Below are 23,908 nucleotides of genomic sequence, written 5' to 3' on the forward strand. Positions count from 1 at the left end.
GTACAAGAGTTAGATACTTTGAAAAGATGCATGTTGTCGAAGGAGAGGGGAAACCATGGAAAGTGGGGGAATGGGTCGACTATAGCTCGAATGTGAAAACATCTCCTACAAGGCTCATGCCAGAAAGGCTAGGTCATGGTGGGGGGTGGGGCGCTGCTCAGGAAAGTCTGGAAGCTTCAGAGGCTGCTAGGGAGGCTAGGTCACTGGGACCCTGCCTTGAAGGTTACGTGTGGTCTTGCCCTCTCTCTGTTTCTCTACAAGGCCAGCTTTCCCCCATTCCACCTACCCACACTGCTATGATGCTCTTCCTTACAGCAGGCCCCAGGCAGGCAACTTCCGTGGACTGAACGCCACCAAACTGCAAGCCATGGTAAGTCCTTCTTCTTAAAAGTTGTCTGTGTTGGGTATTTTATCAAAGCCGGTAAAACGCCTAGCAGCAGCAGCCAGACAGAGTCAGTGGCATGACATTCCCGTTTGTTCTCAGATGTCTGTCTCCCCTGAAAGAGAGAGGAGATAGGAGAGGTCCGTCAGCCTGCTGCCGAGGTGGCTCTGGACTCCCGATGTAATCAGAAGTAGAGTGTCTAGTCCTGTCTGGCAGATGCAGGCTAAAAGGAGCACAAATATAAGATTAGAGCCTGCATCCAGGCCTCCCGTGTGGTCCATGCGGAATCGCCAGCAGGCAGGCAGTCCACTCACTTCCACGGCGCTCACCCGAGGGATAGAATTGGTGGTGCCCTCTGCTCTGGGAGCTTCCAAAAGCAGACTTCAGGGTAAGAGTGTCTACCCTTCCTCATGCTCTGGACCCGGGATGGGCCCAGAGAAGAGGATGTGTCTGTCCAGGAGAATCCAGGGCTGTGGTTCGAGGCTCTGCCTGAATGCTGACATCCTACAAATACCCACCACTGATGCTTGCATCTGGCAAAGTGCTCCTCCTCTGTCAACAAGAGAGGTCTGGGGGGGTGGGGAGGGGACCCTACTAAAACAAGCTCATTTTTATCAAATAGAAAAGGAAAGTAAGAAAGAGGAGAGGAAATCCAGTATTCAGGACAGTCCATTTGCTCAAAGCACGGAGGTGGTGTCGGCTCTTTGCTCAAATTGCCCGGTGCACTGGAGTAATTGCTATTTCAAAGGAAGCCTTACTGGAAGGAAGTGCCGCACGCCTTGAGCTGGCTTAGCTCTTACCCTTTCCACACTGTGGCTTTTATCTGGGAAATGCTAATGGGGACATCAAGTGCTCGCAAGGGAAGGCAGGAGAAGGATCTGCTGGGGAAGTGGGTGTGCAGATCGAAGCTCATGGGGCGGTTCGGCCCAAAGCTCAACGCAGACAATATCTGTTACACTTGTAATTGCTGCTAAAGTTCAGGGTGGCATTTTGCTGATGTGTCTAAAATAGTCTTCTTGGGGCTGTTGGGTCTGGCTTGACAGCAGTAAGGCACACAAGGCAACCATCCAGCTGAAACCTTCCGAGTCATTTTGATAAGTGGACTGCCTTGCAACAGCTCCCTTAATTGCTCCAACATTCTTCAATTGTTCCATTTAGCAGGGTCCTTTAAAAGGTCATTGATCAATCACTAAAGATGGGAAGTTTTACATTTTGCTTGCTTAACAAAACAGCCTTAACGAAATCTCTCCCGCTTAATTTCAGATGAGCTGATACCACGGTGCCTGTGCTAATAGGCGGTCAATCTTTTTAATTGTTGTAGGGGTGATGGATCCTCTCAGCTCCAGGTCGATGGGTAGGGACCTGGAGTTGAGAGGCCAGGGAAGGGAGAACAGGAGTTCTGCGTTGAGTATTTCATATTTCAAGCACAAGAGTGAAGCAGGCCATTTGCTTGCTCGGCCTGAAGTTTGGTTTGAGACCACATGAGAGCCAGAAGATGCAACAAGGAAACGTTGCCTTTCTAAGAGTTGCCTTGGTCACGGTGTCTCATCACAGCAATCGAGCCCTAACTCTGACAGAGTCTCTGACCAGTGAGGGTTAAGTCTTCTCCTTACTGCTTCTCCAGAGCTCAGCTACATACCTGGCCAGCATCGCTCTAGGTCTCAGCCCGGAGACAAGCATCCAGATGCAAGGAAGACAGCTGAAGGAACCTCCCATCTTCCTTGTCACACAGTTCCACCTTTGCAGATAGGAAGCCTCAACCACTGCCCCATGCAGGCAGCCACCTGCTCACACTGCAGACGGTCCTCTAGACAGCAACGGTCCTCAAGATCTATGGAAAACCTTCACAACTTTCTCTAAAATTAACCAACAGTAGGCTGATACTGAGGTGACATGGAAAGTACCTGCATCAGATGAACCCACGCTGGCGAGCCTGGCACTGCGTTCCTGTGAAGGTATGAAGAAAAGAAGGCAGGCCCCAGTGAGTTTTTGCAGCTTGCTCTCCTCCCCTCACAAGTGAAAACTGCAAATTGTGGGGGGATTTTTGCACAAAGCTTCATAGCTTGCAAAATTGTAAAGAACAGGAGGAAAGCCAGTGAGGCGCTGCAGAGGGGCTCTGTTCTGCCGGAACCCGACACTCGAAAGAGAATTTTCGATGTTAAGGCTTCAGCTGGGAAAGAGACCGGAGGTGGGAGGGAGCGGAGTGAGGTTTTGCTTAAGCAGGAGCAGGGAAATAAAGCCCCCCTTGCAGCATCAGTCCACGCAGGAGGTTTGCACTAGACCATCCCTCTCTTACAAAGCCACACTACCGCCCTCTCCTTCCATGGAGCCTTCCTCTAGTCTAGTGCTGATCGCAACAACATAAATATTACAGCAAGATCATGCCTCTTCCTTTCTCTCACTTTCCTGTCAGCTCTTTGCCAGGGAGAAGGAACACCCAGGGGTGAGCATCCGATTGCTTGCAAACAAGCCTTTGTTTAGGGGAGGCGGTCCCTTACCTGATGTTTGATCATGAATAAGTGAACAGGCCTCTATATCACAGCAGAACAACCTGGTGGTTTCTGCTTAAAAAAAAAAAAAAAATAACAACAACAACAACAAAAAACAGGCAAGGGCTTGAATTCTTGACGGCCTCTTGGAGTTTGTGTGAGAGTGTGCATGTGTGAGAGTGTGTATGGGGTGCATGTGTGAGAGAGTGTGCATGGGGTGCCTGGAGAAGTGTGTGCATGTACGAGAGTGTATGTGCATACATATATCTCTGTGTAAGAAGTACATTTGTGGCATATGTGTGGGTGAGTGACTGTGTGTGGGGTATGTGTCTGGAATTGAGTATCTGAGTATGTGTGTGCATGCAAGTATACATTAATGTGAGGAGTATGTGTGGGAATGTATATGTGTGTGAACATGTATGCGCATATGTGTGTATACCTGTGTGTGTATAGTATGATTCTATGTGTATGCATTAGCATATATTTGTGAGCATGTGCAAGTGTGTGGATAGGTCTGAGCATATGCACATGTATGTAATTGACTGACATGTATGAAAGTGTATATACCTGGGCATCTGAGGGCATGGGCGTGTGATGGACACTGTACACTGGTTATGTTTTTCTGTGTCCGCTCTTGCCTGAGCCCTGATAATTTTCAGAAGGAGGTTCTGGATTACAGTGTGGTTGAAGTAAATAATTATTACTGACAGTGAGAGCCTCTTCCTAAACCTTCCGGTTGGCTCAGCCCCACTCCCCTAGCAAACTGAATCATCGGAGTTCGGATGCGTAGGTCACTGTGGGTGCAGCTGTTGGAACAGGATGATAGGTTATTGCACAGACCGTGTGGGTGGCTTCAGGATCCCTGAGGGTGAAACCAATTTTCAGTATGACCGTTAGAACTCCCCTGCTGTTTGCTGACGCTGACCAGAGATGAGCATTTTGGGGTCAGAGAGTAGTGATTTTCTTATTAACATTTGTAATTGTCGAGGAGGCCTCTGGGACAATGTAATGAGACATTTTGTCATGGAAATCAATAAATGCATGTTCATCCTAACTCAAACAATCCAAGTGCACTCAGTCCATACAGTGAGAGTGAGAAACTGTTCTGTACCAATTAGAAAAAAAAAAACAGAACAATTAGGGGAGTTTTAGGATCCACTGATGGGCAGAGCTGGCTCAGGACTGGGGACTGGGAGACTTGCCTGCCTTGATTTTCTCTGGTCCCCACGAGGTAAGTCCCCTGTTTTATCCTTGTCTTTGTCACACTCCTTCAGGGGACATGGCTGAGCATGTACTCATGTCTGAGTTGCCGTAGATGTTCTTAGCTAGCCTCGGCATCTCTCCTGCCTGTAGTGTGCTCCAGACGGATGTGAGTGATGACAGAGGGAAAAATTCTTCACTCAGATAATTTGATCACCGGGGGCCATGATCCTTCTTCCCAGCAAACTGTAAGGAGGACTGACATGATGGAGGCCCAGTCTGATTTAACTAATCACACCTCGAAGGTTTAACCTGGTTGCATCAGTACTTTATCTCACAGCCCGGGGAAGGATAATAATGAGCTTGGGTTTTTTTTTCCTATTTCTATTTCTATTGTTTGAACTGTGTTGTGTGGACAGAAATAGACATCTCTTTCCACGAGCTCTGTGTGTTTACTCTGGAGTATGAGTAAAAGCGACTGTCTGCTGGGAGCCAAATGAATCATTAAATAAGGTACAGGAGAAGGCACGGAGAGCCAGGTGTGCAGTACAGCCAGGTGTGCAGTACCGCCAGGTGTGCAGTGCCCCCAGGTGTGCAGTACCACCAGATGTGCAGTGCTGCCAGGTGTGCAGTGCTGCCAGGTGTGCAGTACAGCCAGGGGTGCAGTGCTGCCAGGTGTGCAGTGCTGCCAGGTGTGCAGTGCTGCCAGGTGTGCAGTGCTGCCAGGTGTGCAGTACAGCCAGGGGTGCAGTGCTGCCAGGTGTGTAATGCTGCCAGGTGTGCAGTACAGCCAGGTGTGCAGTGCTGTCAGGTGTGCAGTACAGCCAGGTGTGCAGTACAGCCAGGTGTGCAGTACAGCCAGGTGTGTAGTGCCGCCAGGTGTGCAATACCATGCCCTGGCAATACTGATGGATCTGCATCTATTTAGGGTGTTGGCCTAGGGTGATGTGTGATGCCAAAAGTCGTCTACATCTGTGATTAATTGATCAGACGGAGCAGTTGGTTTCCTTTGAACTGCCTTATTACTTCTCTTGTTCTTATGTTGTTCCATAGAAAGAAAAGCTCAGGGTCATCACAAATGCCAGCATCTCCCTCAGATGCAGCACTGAAGCTGCCGCTGCAGACCTAACCCCCCACTGTGCCCTGCATTTACACACTTAGCATGAACATGTTGAACCTGAGTCCTGTGCACAACAGGGCCTGAACAAAGTTGCATCCTGCAAGGGGGACATTCTCCAAATAATCACGCGTGGCAGGCAGTGAACTTTCCCAAGAGGCAGTTTTGGCCTTCTGAGGCCATTTCCTGGCAGGGATGAAGGCTGTAGCTTCAAGAGGGAAGGCTTTCCTCATAGAAGTTAGAACTCAGACTGTAGCTTGCGTTTGCTACTTTGTGGTTCTTTTTTTCTTCTACTCTTCTCCACACTTTTAACCCCCAACAAGATAGGAGATTAAAAAAAAAAAGATAGAAAGGAAAGGGGGTGTCGTCATCGTTAGACTACTTCCTGCTGATTAGGGATGCTGAGCTCCTTGGGGCAAATCTGATCTTCACTGTCATGATATCTTTTCTCCTTTGCACATGACCACTTTAACAAACCAACCGCCAACCTCCTAGCACCAACCGCCAACCACCAACCATTCCCCTATGGGGCAGGGGCTAGCATTTATATATTTTTTGAAATGTGCCCAGAATTCCAAGCATCACACATTCGCAGAAACTATCTGCAGCTGGCAAAATCATACCCCTGCTACAGCATCAGGCAAATCATAGGCACCTGCTGTAAAGCAGGCCCGTATCCCCATACCTGGGATTAGATTGGCTAGATTCTTCTAGCCAAAGCATTAAGAATGGAGCATTTATATAATTTCTGTTTGTGTCATGGTTTTTCTCGCTATAGGTTGTCTGTGGTGTATATGTGTAATAATATAAATGTATGTGTAAAAAAAACCCACTATGAATATAACATGAATATAATTCATGATTGTTCTGTGATTCTTGTCGTATGTAGTTTATTTTATACAGGTGTAATAATATAAATGTATATGTAAAAAATAAAGATTAAGATAAATAAATAGATAAAATAGCAGAAAAACTAGATTCTTATAATGTTTCTGGGTTTTTAAAGAAACCAAAAATCCCAAATTCTCACTACAATAGACTGGCAAGGCAGGAAGGACACTGTAGGCAGAAGAACAGAAAGAACAGAGCTGTGGGTGGCTTGGAGGAGTGGCCTTGGATTTGCTAAGAGCCAGCGGCAGTCAAATCTGTGTAGGTTGTGGGTTTGCTGAGTCTGACCCCTCAATGTGAGAAAAGAAGTGGAGGGGGAAACTAGACCACACATTTCCTGAGCTGCTTGCTTACACTTATCACAGTGGAAGTTGGTCAAGTAATCACATTGGGAGTATATGTACACCGTGCCCCTGTCCTTGGGGGGCTGCAGAGGGACAGTAGGGACCATCTGTGGTAAACATAGAAAGACAGCTTCAGCTACCTGGAAACCAGCTCAGATGAGACAAGCATGTCCAGTGCTCTGTGAGAGTCACAGGGAGACATGTCAGAGGAGGTGGCCTTTGAGCAGAGACATGGACAGAGGGAGATTCCAGCTAGCTGAGGGATGAGGAGGTGAAGGGAGAGTGGGGCGTGCCAAGGAGAAGACAGACGACTGAGGGTCTGACTGGGTGAGGAGGGACTCAGCTCAAGGACTGAGGGTGGTCCAGATGACATGTTTTATCTGTAGAGCAGAGTGGTGACTTGCCTTCCTGTGTTCATGTCTCACTGGGCCTGAGTGTTGCTAAAGGGGACACGGGAAGCAGAATAAACGAAGCAGATGTAGGCTGAAGAAGAGAAGGAGGAGGGGAGGGGAGGAAGGGAGGGGAGGAGGGGAGGGGAGGAGACCATTTTGGAAGTTGGTTGGGCAACAGTGAGGATGTATTTAAGGCTACTGAGCTGTGCATTAAAAACGGTTTAAAAAGCAAGTTTTATATTCTAAGTATTTTATCACAATAGAGCAAGCTTCGGTAATGTTCTATGGTTTTCACTGCGTGTCTTTCACCTCCGTGGATAAGCTAATCCCTAAATTCTTTATTCTCTATGATGCTGTTGTATACAGAGTTGCTTTTGTAATTTCCTTTTCAAATGGTGCCTCATTAGCAGATAGGAATGTGCTATGTTTTTGTGTAATTTTGTATCTCTGTACTTTATGGACTCCTTTTATTAGGTCTAACTTTTAGTGGGGACTGAATTTCTCAAGGTTTTGTTCTTACAAGAGTGTGTTCACGCCCTCTTATCTAATTGTGCCGTTCCCTGGGCTTGCCCAGTGCCTCAGGCTGGGACTTCCTGCTTTGTTGTGTTGAAGGCTTGGCCCCTTCACCTTCGTTCCCTTGACTTTGGGAGAACTCCAGGGCTTTCACCGTGGAGAGTGGGCTATTAAGTGGGCCTCTTTCTTTCTTTATTATTTGTGTTTATGTGCGCGCGCGCGCGCGTGTGTGTGTGTGTGTGTGTGTGTGATATTGTGTGTGTGTGTGTGATTGTGTGTGTGTGTGTGTGTGCCTGCAGAGGTCAGAGGGCAACATCAGCAGTTGTTCTTTTATGCTTTGTGCCTTGAAACTGGAGTCAGGTCTTTTGCTGGCCCAGAGGTCACTAATCAGCCTAGATTGGTTGCTGGTCAGCATGCTCCTGGGATAACCCCAGTGCTGGGCTACTAGCTCAAGCCACCATGCCCACTTGTTTCCTTTTTTGTTGTTGTTGGTTCTGGGGCTTAAACTCAGGTCTTCATGCTTGCCAGTGGATCATTTTACGAGTTGAACCATCTTCCCAGCCTGGAACATTTCCTTCTACCTGCAACTTTTATGGTGGTGATGGTGTGTGTGTGTGTGTGTGTGTGTGTGTGTGTGTGTGTGTGTGCTATGTTTGTGTGTGTTTGTGTGTGTATGCATGTATGTGTGTTCTGTTTGGTGTGTACATGTGTACTCTTAGCAGCCCTGTTTCTCATTGCTCTCCCAGGACTTTGGAGTTCTCCAAACATCAGCACATTTTCCATCTTCGTTTCATTTTCCTGATCATTCTCTTTCAGAATGGTGCCATTTCCACTCAAGACAGTACTCAAGTCTCTCTCTCTCCCCCCTCCCTCTCCCTCTCTCTCTCTCTCCCTCTCCCCCTCTCTCTCAGCCCACGCTGTATGTAGTAAAGAGCTACGTGCTTTCAGTTTCTGTCCTTTTATTTTGTGAATCATGGTGGAGTACACACCAGGCCTTGACCTCATGATCCTCCTGCCTCTGTCTTTGGAGTGTTGGAATTACAGCTGTGCACCACAGCCTGGCTCCTTCCTTCTTTCTTCACACACACATGGAAACACGGAAACACCCAGAGAGAGCTCTCCCAAGACCATAGTCATCTCTGATCACTAAGAGTGGGAGCTGCCGTCATTCCCTTTTCAGAACTATGAATGTTTTACTTTTGTTTCTAAAATAAAGACAGATGACTGTGCAAGTAAAGATTAGAGTAAACTCAACGGGCCACCCCTGTGCCTCTCCTCTCTGAGAGCTGGACAGAACAACAGCAGGGCCTCTCACCTCTGTTCTGATCCTGACTGCTCAAGTGTGTTCCAGTGCAGCCTCTCTGGTGACTGGACACTGAGGCCTGGGTGCTCTGAAGTATTCAGGGATGGATGATGTAGGAGAAGAAACTGTGTGAGGAGGGCGTGTCTCGCCAGACTTCTCACTTAGCACAGTGTACATAGAAAAGGGGCAGAGAAGCCATTGCTTTTAGCTCTGATCACCTCTCGGTGCTCCATGCTCTCTCTCCTGCATCGTCCAACAGCGCCTGGAAGATGCCTTGGGAACCTCAAACAGCTTTCTTTGCTTAGCAGTGGAAAGAAAACAGAATCTCAGGAGGTCTCCTTTTAAACTCTCACCAGGGCATCTGAAAACTGCCAGGGGACTCTCATATTCATTTTATTTTTTAAAAAAAGAAGGAAAAAAGACATGCACAGAAGATTCTAGAAGTACAAGCACTTGGAAAGAATGTGGGTAATGAATGCTCCCTGGCTGGTGGAGGAGGGTGGTTGGAAACCCTTCCACAAGTGGACTGTCAACCCATCATCAACAGGGCCTTCTGTACAGAGAAAAAAAGAACACAAATAGTGGCCTCCTTTATATGTTCCTGGGGCCAGAGCCTGAGGTGGCAAGCCCGCCATGCACGCTTTCTTCTACTGAGTAAGTTTTCACGGCTTTTGCCACAGCCTGAGGAGTAGATGTCCTGGTGGGATCTGCCGCTGCAGCTTTCCATGGTGCTGCCCTCTGTCCCAGCTCTGACTGAATGGAGGTTGGCCTAAGAGATGGTAGATGCCGTTCCTGGGTTCTGGTTGTGGTCCAGAGCAAAAAGTTAAGGCATTTTGAGGATGTTGGGAGACATCTCCCAACATATACTCCCTAACAGATGATTCTATTCACTAAGTGCAGCTGCATTCATTACTATTCGTGTTGCTGTGACAAAAAACAAAAAACAAAAAACAAAACAAACAAACAAACAAAAAAACCCACCAGACCAAATCAACATAAGGAACAAAGGGGTTGCCTGGGTTCTTAGCCAGAGCTTGCAGTCCTTCCTGCGAGGGAAGGCTTCACTGCAGGAGTGTGAGGCAGCAAGGCATTCACACAGCGAGGCAGCTGGTGCTCCACTCCCTCCTCCTTTTTCATTCAGTTCAAAGCCCCCATCCATGGGACCAGACTGCCCACATTTAGGGTGGTTCCCCACCTCAGTTAATCTGGTCTAGAAACTTCCTCTCAGGCCCCAGAGCTTGTCTTCTAGGTGATTCTAGATCTTGTCCAATGGACAATCAGTGTTAACCTCTGTAGCAGCTAGCCTTAGAAGGACATGACCTGCTTTGATGAGTCTATGAGAAGGGTCTTATGGTCCTATGTGTAGTGCCCTTTTTAAATATATATTGTTTCCAATTCTTTATACCTCTACTTCCCTTCCAAGGCCCAAACCCTTGGTAGGAGAGAAAGAAGGTTAGACGGGACAGAGGACGTAGACCTTTTAGACTTAGTTCTAGCTGGTTAGGATCTTCGGGTTCTTTGTAGGAAACTCCAGTCTCAGTCATCAGGACGTCCAGCAGTCCAGCAACAGTGAAAGGCAAATGCAACAGGATGGACAAGCAGCCTCATTCTTCCTCCACCCATCTCCTCAAAGCCCCTTCCCTCTCTCTGGGCTCCGGTATTTATACTCTCCCAGAGCCCTCAGAATTTCACTAACTCCAGCTGGCAAAGATCACACCCCTCTCCATGAAGCATGAGGCTGTTACCAGCTGGCATAGACTACACCCTACACAAGTCAGTTATCTCCTGTGGATAAACCAAAGGCAACTCCATGTCCCATACTTGGGATTAAGACAAAAATCTGCTTACATAACATAACTGAGTTTTAAAAGAAACCAAAACTTCCACTACATGTTGCCATTTTTGTTTTTTTTAAAGATCAGTTTTCTCTAACATTAGTAAACTATATACAATAAGAATAATTATGGGAATTATCATATAAGAATTACATTTCAATGTCCAGTCCATTTATATTTGGCACCCTTGGAAAATGTATTCCACTATCTATCCTATCCTAGTGATCCCAAAGTTCTGTACCTAAGCCACTTTCTTGTAACTTGCATTTATCAACCTAGAAACATCTTATTAGACCTGAAACATTGTCTTAGTTCCTAAACAACTAAGCATAATTGTAGGAAGACTAGGACTATGTAGTCTTCAACCCCATCAGAGAACTTAGAAGGAAATATTACCTAAGTATCTAGGAAGCACAGAGAAAGCAGCATCCAGAATTATAAAAATGACAGACAGTGACTGCCTGAACAGTCACCAGATGTTAGGGCATCCAATCTTCAGCCTACCGGCTCAAAATATCTGACAGACCTTTCTGTGAAGCAGGAATTTTAAAGGACTGGTCCACTTAGTCTCTGCAAAGCTGGATGGATGGTCAATTCCCCAGTGTCCTGCTTGTTCACAGTTTGGTCAGATAGTCTGATATCAGCAGTAGAGATAATAATAGTTTTTCGTCCAGTGGCTATCTTGCCACATTCTTTCTTTGATGCCCATCATCTTCTTTGAAGCAGATTGAAAGTACTTCCAGGAGCAAATGTGTCTCTTTGTCAAAAACTCTTTTTATTATTAAAACATCTGTAAATGCTATATTCTGTAGAACACTGAAGTGTTTGAGGATCACCTATCTATTTACCATTATATAGTGCATAATCATATCTATATATTTATATCTAAATAGACAAACATTGCTTGTTCTAGCTATGTACTGTCTGCTTATTTCTGTGATTAAACTAGTATCTAACAAGACTAAAATTAAGATTATTTATAGGAGACTAACTACTACTGTGCATCTCCAATCATCCTGAACAGCTTACAATAGTTAGCTTTCATAAGACTAGAGATTCACATCACATTTTCAAATGAATTGCAGATGTACAATACATTCAGTAAAGGCTGAACAAAATAATCTCAAATTTATATCAATATACAATAAGTGATTTGTATATGTATAATACATTAAGAAAAAGATTAACAAAATATTAAATTTCTATCGATATACAATACCAATGTGTAATATTTTAGACTAGTAGATTCAATAATCTATCTTTTATCCCATAATCCTATATTCCCCCTTTTTCTTTAATCATCCCCCCTCCTTTTCCCTAACACTAGACAGGAGAGGAAAATAAAAAAAGGAAGGATGACCTTCCTCCCTGACCACGACTTAAAACCAAGCCCCCTAGATGACAACAAGCATCCCCAAGCCACCAAACAACCCAAAATATCCACCCCACATATTAAGAATGGAAGTGTCATGTTATTAAAATTTCTTCTTGCTCTTTGGAGGTGAAACATCTTTTGAGCATCATTAGAAAATTAGGATATTGGCCAAGCGCTGGAAGGGGCTAAGTATCTTTTTCTGTCCAATTTTTGTGGGATCAATCATTTGGGCTAGCCATTTTGAAGTTAACCTGGATGCAAATTCTTGTGGAAACAGTAAGTGAGGAGGAATTACCTGAACTACTTGCTTTGTCTTCATTGTTATCTGGTCTTTTGCTCTGAAAATAAAATAATATTTAAAGGTAATATTATAGGTATATTTCTGCACACACAGACACACACACAGACACAGACACACACGGACTATGCACGATACACAAACCAGCTAAAGATATTTTTGAGCAGGTGAAAGGCGTTTTTCAACATTATAAGTCCATTTGGACTGCAGTTTAACTCTCTGATCCATGCTAGATGAAAGAATGGCATGTCATGAGGACCGGGTAGCCAAAAAGATACAGTTGCCATGTGAAGATGTTCATGTCTCAGATAGTTGGACATCTCCCCCGGTCAAATCTAGTCTTTATAAGTTTTAATGGTAACCATATTTTTCCATCCCCTATAAAAACAAACAAAACTATATCCCTATCACAGAACTATTGCAGGTTTCTAGTTTCGAGATCAACACATCCTTATAGTATATGGCTTTATCTAGTTCCACTTTTTTTTTCCTATCACCCGGTGTCTCTCTGCTGCTGTTGTTCCTTTTTTTTTTTTTACTAACATTAAGAAAATTTAGGGTTAACAAAGCCTGATTTAGTCTATGCTTTGACGTCTTTACTTTTCCATTTTGTTTAATAATCATTTCTTTTAAAGCATGATTAGCTCTTTCTACAACTGCTTGTCCTATACAATTATGTGGTATACCAGTAATATGCTTTGTAGTACAATACGCAAATTATGGAATACATACGCAGGTGCATTATCGGTCTAAATTTATGTAGGCACACCCATAATTGCCAGTGTTCCCAATAAATGTGTAATGACACAATCAGCCTTTTCAGAACTAAAAGCAGTTGTCCACTGAAAACCTGAGTATTATCAATGGTGCACATACTTTTGTTTTCCAAATTCCACAAAATGAAACACATCCATCTGCAAGATTTCATTTCTTTTGGTACTTCTTGGGTTACTTCCAGAAGGTAATGAAGTTTGATTATACGGAGGACACATAGGACATTTTCTTATTTCCTTGGCTTGTTGCTAAGTGATAGAATGTTTTCTTTAAACATTTACTATTGACATTGTGCTTTTCATGGCATTTGAGGCTTCTAACACATTTCCTGTTAGTAACTGGTCAATTTCCTCATTTCCTCGTGCCAATGGACCTAGAAAACCTATGAGACCAAGTGTGAGTGGCAACTCCTCTGGCAGCACACTTGGCTCAGGTGTAACCCTTTCCCCTGTACAGTCACCTGTTCTTCCCATCCCCTTGCTCACACAGAGGCTCTGGGCACCTCATGGTGAAAGTGCTTGAAGCAGGGCGGGTTGGCAAGAGCTGAGAACTCTAGCTCTCAGTTATCAGGAGTGAACAATTTTTTTCTCCCTTTTCTAGACATGCTATTTGCTTCCCAAGTGCTTCCACCTCTACTCACACACTCTCCAGTTGCACCGCCAACTCTGCAATCTTTTCAAAAATGCTGGAATTGAGTGACTCTTCTGGTTTTCTTATTTGATCCAGTTTTTATTTCTCAGACCTAGCCACGTATGAGTGCCACTATTTTATTTGGGGTTTCTTATGCCTCTACTTCACTTCCAGCCCCACAACTCTAGGTGATAGAGAAGGAAGGTTATAAGGGACAGGGGACATAGGATCATCAAGTTCTTTGGGCAAGATATCCAGCAGTCCAGCAACAGAGAACAAATGCAGTAAGACAAACAAGCAGCCTTCTTCCTTCTCCATCCTTCTCCTCAAAGCCCCTTCCTCTCTCTGGGCTCTGATATTTATACTATCCCAGAGTCCTCAGAATTCCACTAACTCTAGCTGGCAAAGAGCACACCCCACACAAGGCAATTAGCATCTATGGAGAAACTAAAGGGCAACTCCATATCCTACACTTGGGATTAACACAAAAGTCTGTTTACAGAACATACCTGAGTTTTTAAAGAAAGTGAAACTTGCATTACACACATGGATAAAAGCACAGAGCTCAACGGCATCAGAGATGTTATCTCTGTCAGCACGGAGGAGGCTAACCACCCAGAACCTTCTACCGGCAGGGAAATGTCTGCTGCTGGACCCAAACCTTAGGTGAGACCTCAGCTTCAGCTTACATCTTGATCTCAAGCTCCTGAGCCTAACTTATCAATGCTAGAGCTTAGGGGACCTGGTAGGAGGAAAGACAACACAATTGTGGTGGTTTGAATAAGAATGGCTCCCATAGTCTTATATATTTGAATGCTTAGTCCCCATGTGGTAGAATTGTCTAGGAAGGATTAGGAGATGCGGCCCTTTTGGAGGAGGTATGGCACTGTAGGTTCCAAAAGCCCACACCATTCCCAGCTAGCTCTCTGCCTTTTGCTTGTGAATCAAGATAAAAGCTCCCAGCTACTTTTCCAGCACCATATCAACTCGCCTGCTGCCATCCTCCCTACCATAGTGATCACAGACTCTAACCTTCCACAGCCCTGAGCCTCAAAGCAAATCCTTTCTTTTTATAAGTTTCCTTGGTCGTGTTGTTTCATCATGACAATGACGGTCACTGCAGCAGAGTATAGATGGCCAATACAAGGCTATTTATCTTCCTTGCTATAGAACAGCGCCACTGGCCAAGGCCCTTCATCTCAGCTGGACAGAAATTGACTGCCCCCTCCCCAGGCTCTGAGTTTGAGTCTTTGTCCCCCAAGAAACTTCCTGCCTCATGTCATAGAAAATGGCTTAGCTTCAGAGATTCTCCCCCCTGAGACATGTAGATCAGGAGAGTTGGGTTTAAAAAATAACCAAGCGATTAGAAACCTATAATGACTTCTGCCAGCCTTCCCTATCCATCAGCCATGGTTTTTGCTGGTTCATATTTACAAATTTAAATTACTTACAGCTATATATGTGAAATTTATCATATGTATTTATTATATAAATATATTATATATATTTATCAGAATATATATTTCTGCTTACTATGCTTTATCTTTTTTTTTACATTTTTTTCTACGTATCATTCTTTTTTGATTTCCTATTTCTGCATACTTGTTTCAAAATGAAAAAGCAATAGAAAAACAATGGGCTTTTTTTTTTCACATAAAATTAATCCCAACAGGAGCCGGAGAGATGGCTACACATGCTTGAGAAGCTGAATTACATCATTGCATCCCGAGAACCCACTTAACTGCCTCGCATGGCTATGCTCATCCCTAACTCTTGCTCTGGAGAGAGACAGAAGGATCCAAAAGATAGATGGCTCCTACAAATGCAACTTGCAGGTTCAGTGTGAGCATCTGTCTCAAAAAATAAGATGGGGAGTGACAGAGGGAGGTAACTGAAGCCAATCTCTGGGCTCTGCATACACCTGCATGGACAAGTGCACATGAACACACACATGTACATGTGCACAGTGTACACACATGCATATCCACCCCTCAATTAGTCCTTGGTGGCACACGTGTTAAGACAGCTTGCGCCACACTTCCTTTGTTGCACCCAGATGCCACTCTTTATGTCAGAGGGGAGAAGGGAGTGGGGAGGTGGGGAAGAGAGAGAACACCACTTCATAACACTCAGATGTCTTGAGGCATTTAGCCTATGGTGCCTAGCACTGAGGTGCAGCCTCTTATCCTTTAGTGACTGTCCATAGCCCAGGACAACATCCCCATCCCTCCTGTGACATAGCTGTGACAAGGCAATCCAGGCTGGACCATGTCTTCCTGTAGATGAGTAGGACGAAAGGCCAGCAGGAGCTGAAACATAAACATTGGGGTTTCGGGGTTATTTTAAATCCCTGCTATTGTTTAAGGCAAGCCTGTGGGACCTGTGCAAAGATGCTGCTGGGAAACCCTCAGAGACGTGGTAAGGCAGCTCTCGCTTCCAAAGGGAGCGAAGCCTTTGTGAAGCATCATTGTTGTGGATTTATTGTACCCAGGGAGGGTTTCTAAAGCCCATTCCTCTCAAGTAGGACCACATTCAGCCCTTTACATGTCCTCTCCTCCTCTCTCCTTTCCTTCTTCTGACCCAACAACTGCTCCTACACACCAGTCTGTATGGCTTTATGTATTTATGTACACTCTAGGATTCACAATGAGAGAAAAACCATGCTCAACTTTCTGAGTCTGGCTTATTTTGTAACAGAACAGTGTAGCTCTGCCACCCCTGTGTCTGAACCTGGAGTACTCCAGCTCAACATGGGACAGAGATACCGGCACATCCGTGTTGTGTTCACACTGCTCCCAGCAGCTGATTTACAGGATCAGTATAGGCCTGTAGTCCTATCTGCAGATGTGGTGGATGCTGGGAGTTACCTGCCTATACAGAAGACTAAAGTCATCTTGTTTGCAGCAAGACGGATGGAGCTAGACTTACTTTTAAATTTCTACATCTTGCCTTCCCCCGGAATCACACCCCTGAGTCCACAGTGTAGCAATGTTTGGGATGTGAATTAAATTTTCCTCCAGGGCCTCATTTAAGACTAATGTCGATGGCACTAAACCAGCCCCACTAGAGTGCAAAGTGCCAGGCCTGCTACCTGCTGAGCTAATTTAACTCAATGTGGAGGGAAATTAGTCTATGCAGGCCTTCTGCAGGAGCCATAGGACGGGATCTGTGGTGGTGAGGTGCACGGGTAGACAGGCTGAGTGACCTCGGATGTGAGATCTCTACGCACACAGAACATTCAAAGGGTCTGAGGACATGCTGAAATGTGTTTAGGGTCACAGAGACTGAGTCAACCCAGAAGAAATCGTACCACCTTCACCACCACCTGCTAACCACAGTGTGCTGGGGCACCTCTGCCACAGCACACCAACAGCTGTGCCATGCCACACCAGAGGCTCTGTCACACTGCACCAGAGGCTCTGTCACACTGCACCAGAGGCTCTGTCACACTGCACCAGAGGCTCTGTCACACTGCACCAGAGGCTCTGTCACACTGCACCAAGAGGCTCTGTCACACTGCACCAGAGGCTCTGTCACACTGCACCAGAGGCTCTGTCACACCTCACCAGAGACTCTTCCACACTTCACCAGAGACTTTGACATTCTCCAGTCTTGCTGTTTATGTCCATGGCAGATAATATATGGAATCACAAAACAGAAAACAAAAGAGAGACCATCCCAACGGCCATGGTCTGATTGCCCTCCCCCAGCTTTATCTTAGGTCACACCATGACATGACACCTGGGTGGATAATTACTGCCTGCTAAGCCTTCAGTGAAAATTGAAAATCAAATGTGACATAGTCTGGAGTCCTGTGAAGCTTTCTTCAGAATAAAGGACAGTGTTACACTCTAACACCATGCCCCACACATTGCTGCGGCCAATCTTGGGTTACAGAGAGAAATGATCCATTTCTGAGACTGAAATAACAGGGTCAAGAAATGTCAGGATGGTCATAGGCTATCAAGTGTCATCTTGGTAGCCTGCTTATTCTTTCTTTGAGTTCCACCATGCCTCAAGTGATGGGATAACAATTGAGTTGGTAATCTGAATAAATTAATTAAATTAAAAATAAAAAATAAAATGAAAAAAAGAAATGGCCAGACGAGCCCGGAGAACCTTGTAGGGTCTGTAAACAAGAGTGTCCCTTAAACACATTATGCTTAAGGGAGGACTCACTGTGAATAACGGAGACGTGATAAAATAACTGAGGATCACTGGAGGTCACCAAGTGATTGAGGTAATTTCAGTGCATGGACCACATTTCCCACTCTAACTGTGGGTAAAGAGGCCAGTATGGGAAAGGCTACATGAGTGAGCCAGCAGACAGCCTGACCAACTTCACCATAAGCCAGATGGCGAAGGTCATCAGCATAACCACAAGCCTGGTGGTCAAGGTTGCTAGCATTATCATAAGCCAGGTGTCAAGATCATCATCAGCATCACTGTGAGCCAGGCACCAAGGTCACAGCAACAAGAGCAGACTATGGTGACACCACACCCATGGTGTGATGTGAGTACTTTACTTCTGTCATCTTCATCCCCAAACTAGACACTTCATTCTAACTGAAAAACCATGTATCAAGTCCTACTCTAGGGAGATCCCATGAAGCATCTGACCTGTGTAGCTCAGAGCCTCCAAGATTGTCAGAAGCAGGAAAAAAAAAACTAAGAAATAGGGACAGCCAGGGCATGGCCTGCTGCTATTTGTTACCTTAGCTGGATCCTGGAATTGGAGTAAGTGCAGACCTGGTCATGTTAGTGCATCGATACTGGAGCGTCATTGGTTGGTGTTGATGGATTTGCTACACTAGTTTGGGGTAGTGATGGTAGTGTCTAATGGAGGCAGGCAGTTTGAATAGCTTCCTTTTCCTTTGAGATCACACCCACCTGGAAGTGACGAGAGCAGGGAATCTGACTTTTAGGAGGTATTGGGGTACAACCAAAGATTCTACCCAAGCATAGGCTAAAGAACCAGTGACTTTAACTGTGGCTCCTTCCAGAAGCACGGGAAGAGCTTACTTATAGGGGCATCATCAGCTTACGATAGAAGCTCGGCCACTAAAGAGAAGTCTGTCTTGCCTGTTGCTCTACACTAGCACGCGTCCTCAGGGTCGGGCAGGGCTAGCTAAGCCCTTTCTCCCATGAGGCATCATTGATGGACTCAATCCCATGAGGCTCTCTTTTGAGAACCACAGCTACTTCAGGTTTTAAAAGGGCAGCATTCCCTAATGCTGGTCTCCATGTGGCAGGTGGAGTCTGGCCATAGTCACAGGACTCTGAAGGCCTCTGAGAGCTCGTAAGGAAAGGCATCCATTCTGCTTATGCTGCAGGCTCCCAAGTCCTCCTGATTACAGCGATCATCTCTTTGATGCAGAAGGTGAAGAGGAGGATCTTTCTCCAGGAAACAATACTGGCTTCTTCCTCCTCCTCCTCCTCCTCCTCCTCCTCCTTCTCCTCTTCAAACAGACTTCTGCCCATGCTGTGAGGCTTTTCTAGCTCCTTCCCCAGCCAGCAGGGGAGACTGGGAAAGCAGATTACTTTGCTTGGTGATGAATCAGTTGCCAAGCATGTGGGGGCCCACTGCATGATGGGTATTGGACATTGTTCCTGGTGTCATGTCTCGCTAAGCTATTAAAATTTAGATTAGGTACTGTACAACGCTAGTGTGAAACAACTGCATGGATTACCTCATGCACCACCGCCCTGTGTGTGAGGGCTAGCGTTTGAAGCTGCACACCCGAGCGTACTGTGTTTGCATTTTAACAGATGTCTGTTGGTCCCAACTGATGGAAGCTACAACTGCAGCAGGGAAGAGACCCCTGCTGGGTCTTCAGCCAGCACCAGCAAAGCCAGCAGAACATCTCGCTGGTTTTTTAGCCCAAAGATATCGTCTGATGTGTGCATCCTCCCCGCAGAGAAATGAAGCTCTCGGACTTGATATTATCCGACTTTCTGCAAAGCAAATGTTCTGTTCTGAACGCCGTGGGGGAATTTGAACGTCCGTGATAAATGGCGGAGGATGCAGCCTGGGATAAGTTTTGGAATGTTAACTTCACTTTTCCCCAAGAGATGGTTTATTAATACACGGTCTGGTCTCTGGGTTCAGGAATATAAATCAGATTCTACTTAACTAGGTTTAAATTGTGCTCCGCGTCTGATCCTATCTCCATACAGTTTCCAAGTGGCTGAGAAACTTCTTGAAGAATATATAGAAAATGAAGTTTCTATGGCGATGTAATTTGTTTTACCCCCAGAAAACTACAAAAGCAATAGAAGCCATTCTCAAACCTGCTTCTTCCTTTATGTATATCCACCACCCCCTCCAGCTCAGCACAGGAGCCAGGGAGGGGTAGGCAGAGTGCTGTTCAAGGACAGATTCCTCATCTCTTAAAGTAAAGGACAACTTACCTCAGAGGCACACGCGTTTCACCATCCTTCCCCCCAACAGCTGCGCAGCTACTGACTATGCAGAGAAGAGCTAGGCACCCTGCTTGTCTACAGTGAGTGCACGGAGGAGTCCTGGACCCCAGTCACCTCCATGGGAACCCACAGTCAGAACCCAAGTAGGGTAGCCACACAAGGAGGGAGGAGCTGGAGTCTTTCTAAATTAACCTTGTTGTCATTCAAGACCTTAAAGGTGAGATTCCTGATTTGACAATAGAGTACAGATTTACAACTGCAAAACCAAACAAAGCCAAAAAAAAACACACCAAAAAACAAAAAACAAAACAAAACAAAAAAACCCCACAAACCCACAAAACAATAAATTCCATTAGACAGCAGTGTCTACTCCAATCAGGCCCAGAGGAAGTTTGCAGCTAGGAGTTTGCACATTCTTCCCACAGCCTCTCCTCAAGGTGTCATGAAAATTAGCAGCCAGATGCATAGCCTTCCCCAGGAAACTGTATCTTAGAGATTTTGGTTCCATCAGGCTACTGGGATTTTGTCTCTGCCTGGGACTCCAAGCTCCTTCTGAGAACTGAAGCCCCTTGTCAAACAGACACACAGAGGAGACAAAGGAAAGGGGGTTTAAAGATCTGTGGGAGGGCAGGAGAGATTGCTCAGTGGGTAAGGACACTTCCTGCCAAATCTGAGGGCCCTAGTTCAATCCTTGGGGCCCACATGATATAAGGAGAAAGCCAACTCCCACAAGCTGTTCTCTGACTTACACACACACACACACACACACACACACACACACACACACACACACACACACTGGCAGTTGCCCAGATAACCCAACACAACCACAAATAAAATATAATCATAGTTTTAAAAAAGTCTCATGGTATAGCTGTTGCCACCTGTGCCCTCGGTGCGGGGAGGATCAGTATGCAGACAGCAGCAACTTAGCAGAAATGGCTCTTCTCATTTTGACAGGTGAGTTGGTCCCTTAGAGCCCAGGGAGGATGCAAGTGAGGAAACAGCCCTGAACTCAAATGCGGTGGTTCATAACCTCCTCCCTGAGGGACACGCAGGAGCCCGGCCCTGGAGCCTGGGAAACAGTAAGCTCATACTACAGCAGAAGGAATCAAGTCCAGGGAAATACTGTGAGGGGCACAGGAAGGAGTGAGGTGACAATCCATACTCTCTGCTCTGCCCAAGACGCATTTTTGTTAGATCTTATGAGTCCCAGTCCCAATATTCATAGCCTTCAACTGATTCTGTTCCTGTAGAACCCACACTACTGTGCATCGCAAAGCCAGCCTCTTGGCTTGGGGGTAGATTAGAACCCTGCAAAGCACTCAGTCAGCAGCCAAAGTTCAGCCCAAGCCCAGAGGGGCTCGATGCTGAAAGGCTTCACTAGTGGCTCCTGTATTCTGTCTCTGGACCACCCGAGCCTTCCTGGTATAGGATGTGGATGTTGGATGCTCATGGATGAATCATGGTCTGCCCAGCCACCTCCTGAGCCTGTTATGGTTTGAGCGTGAGCTGTCCTACTTAGTCCATGCTCTGACCTCTTGATCCTTTGATAATAGTGCTATTTGGGGGCATTTAGGAAGTGAGGCTTGGCTGGGGGACATAAGACCCTAGGGATGGGCCTTTGATCATTAGGCCCACTTCTGACTCTACCTTCTTGCCTCGTGATCAGTCATGATGAAAGAACTTCCCTTCCCTCACCTTTCCCACACTCTGGCCTCTGTGAACACTGCCACGCCTTCACTGAGACCCTCTGCAGCCAAGGAGCAAAAAGAAATCCTTCTTTCTTCTCAGGTTGTCTCTGCCATGTTTTTTGTCACAGCCTGGGGAACTAACTAGTTCTGTTAGTTCTGTGCCCTCTAGCGCTGCCCACCTGGAGCTCATCCTGTGATCCTGCCCCTGGGTGACTCACACTGTGCTGATGGCAGCAGTCTCAGTCAGCTCTCCTGTGCATTTCATGGGTGCTCCACCCCGCCCATAAGCCTTGGAACATTTAATTCTCAGCCAACCCCATGTCGCAGGCAGTTACTGTTCGTTATGTTTCCTTTGTTTTCCTCATGAGAAAGCAGAGACACGCAGTGATGTATCAAGGCCTGGCAGTATAAACAAACCCAAGTAAGCCACCATCGTGAGTGTGTGAGAGCACCACTCAGCATGGCTGGGTTGGAAAATAATGTCCTAAATTTCAGGGAAACTTTGATGACAAAGGACCAGGTCTTATCTGAGACTAGGAATCACAGAGCCATGCATCCTAGTGTGCAATCTCCTTCATCACCCTGCAATGCTGAGCCCAAGCAGAAAACCGTCCCATGAACCTGCAGGCTCAGCTTAAACTCCAGGATCAGCCAACCGTGTCTTCTCCCCACTGGGGAGATTAGGTTACCTTTCCCAGGCAGCCTGGGTGGAATTCAACCTCTGGGAGCTGCTTTCCTTTGCCATGGCAGACAGAGAAAGGGAGGAAGTGAGAAAACATCACAGATCTTTTCTTTATAGGGCCAATTAATCTGACCGACGCATGCCCCAAGTAGTGCATCTTTTACAGTGTATTCACATCTCCACCTGCCGGGCATCACTGGGGGATGTTTTGCAATATAGAAACAACATTCCAGGATTCCATGAGAGCTCGGGGGTGATTTGGGATGGGAACAAGTCCTATAATAGGACTGAAGTCCAACAGAAAAGGAAATTATCAGCCTTGGGTGCCAGTCAACTGCTGCTGAGGGATACATGGACGCATCAGGAAAGGCCCAAGGGAAATGAGGTCGGTAGAGTGATGACCAGGGTGGGGGAACAGGTCAATTCAATAGTAGCAATGGCTCATGGGTAGAAAGGGATGGGAGTGACTGGGAAAGATGTAATCTTTCCATTTTGTGGGTCACATGATACAAGAAAGGAGTGGATTTAATCAGATCTTACATGGTATGCCAGACTAAGGAGGTTATGTTTTATTCAGTGACCTTAAACTTTTTTCCTGATGTTTCATTTTACAATGATCTTGTTGTTTGGGTTAATTGATTCTATAATTGCTTGTAGCATAATACAGTACCTTGCTTTAGTGAAATGGATTAGGAAGGTCCTGACCAGCTCTCAAAGCATTCTCTAGACTTAGAGGGCTTAGCCAGGCTGGTCAGTGCAGATACTTTAAAAAAAAAAAGTACTCATGGACTCCTTGCGCAGTGCTTGCTTTGGGAACTGGTGGATTCACAAGATCTGGGCATCGAGAGACACCGACCTCATCTTTCTGATCTTGTTCTCATCTCTGTTGAATTTATTATCTGCCATCTCATCTCCTAGTGGAAGTCCCGATGGGCTCTGCTTCCCCAGGTCTCCTTGTTGACCCTGTCTGAGGGTCACAGAGGCAGAAAGCTGGTTCTCCATTGACCCCAACAGGGCATGGACAACCCTCTTTACACCTGTGTGTCCATTGAGTGCTCACTGTGCTTCTGTGTGAGGGTTCAAGGAGATTGCAATCATCCAACTGATGGAGACACATGGCATCATATCTGTCCTGTGGAGCCACCAGAAACACTGTTGGCAGCAGTCAGGGTGCAGATGGGATGCCCACATGTCCATTTGGGCCTTAACATACCTTATAACACAGTGGTTAATTAAGATCATGTAGTTTTAAAATTTTATTCTTACATGTGCAGGTGTGTGTGTGTGCAATGATGTGTTGGGGTGCATTTTAATGTAGATATGTTTATGTGTGTGTACACATGTGTGTGGAGGGCAGGGGATAACCTTGGGGGTCACATTTGGAGGCATCTACCTTATTTTTTTTAGACAAAGTCTCTCACTGGGATCTGGGGCTCACCGATCCAGTTAGGATGGTTGTCCCGTGAGCCCCAGGGATCTGCCTGTCTCCATCTTCATCTTCCTAGCACTGGGATCACAAACTTATGGACCCATGCCTGGCTTTTAATCTGGGTTCTGGGATTCAAAATC

Source organism: Acomys minous (genome assembly GCF_964271855.1).
Source record: "Acomys minous genome assembly, chromosome: 3".
NCBI classification, from domain to species: domain Eukaryota; kingdom Metazoa; phylum Chordata; class Mammalia; order Rodentia; family Muridae; genus Acomys; species Acomys minous.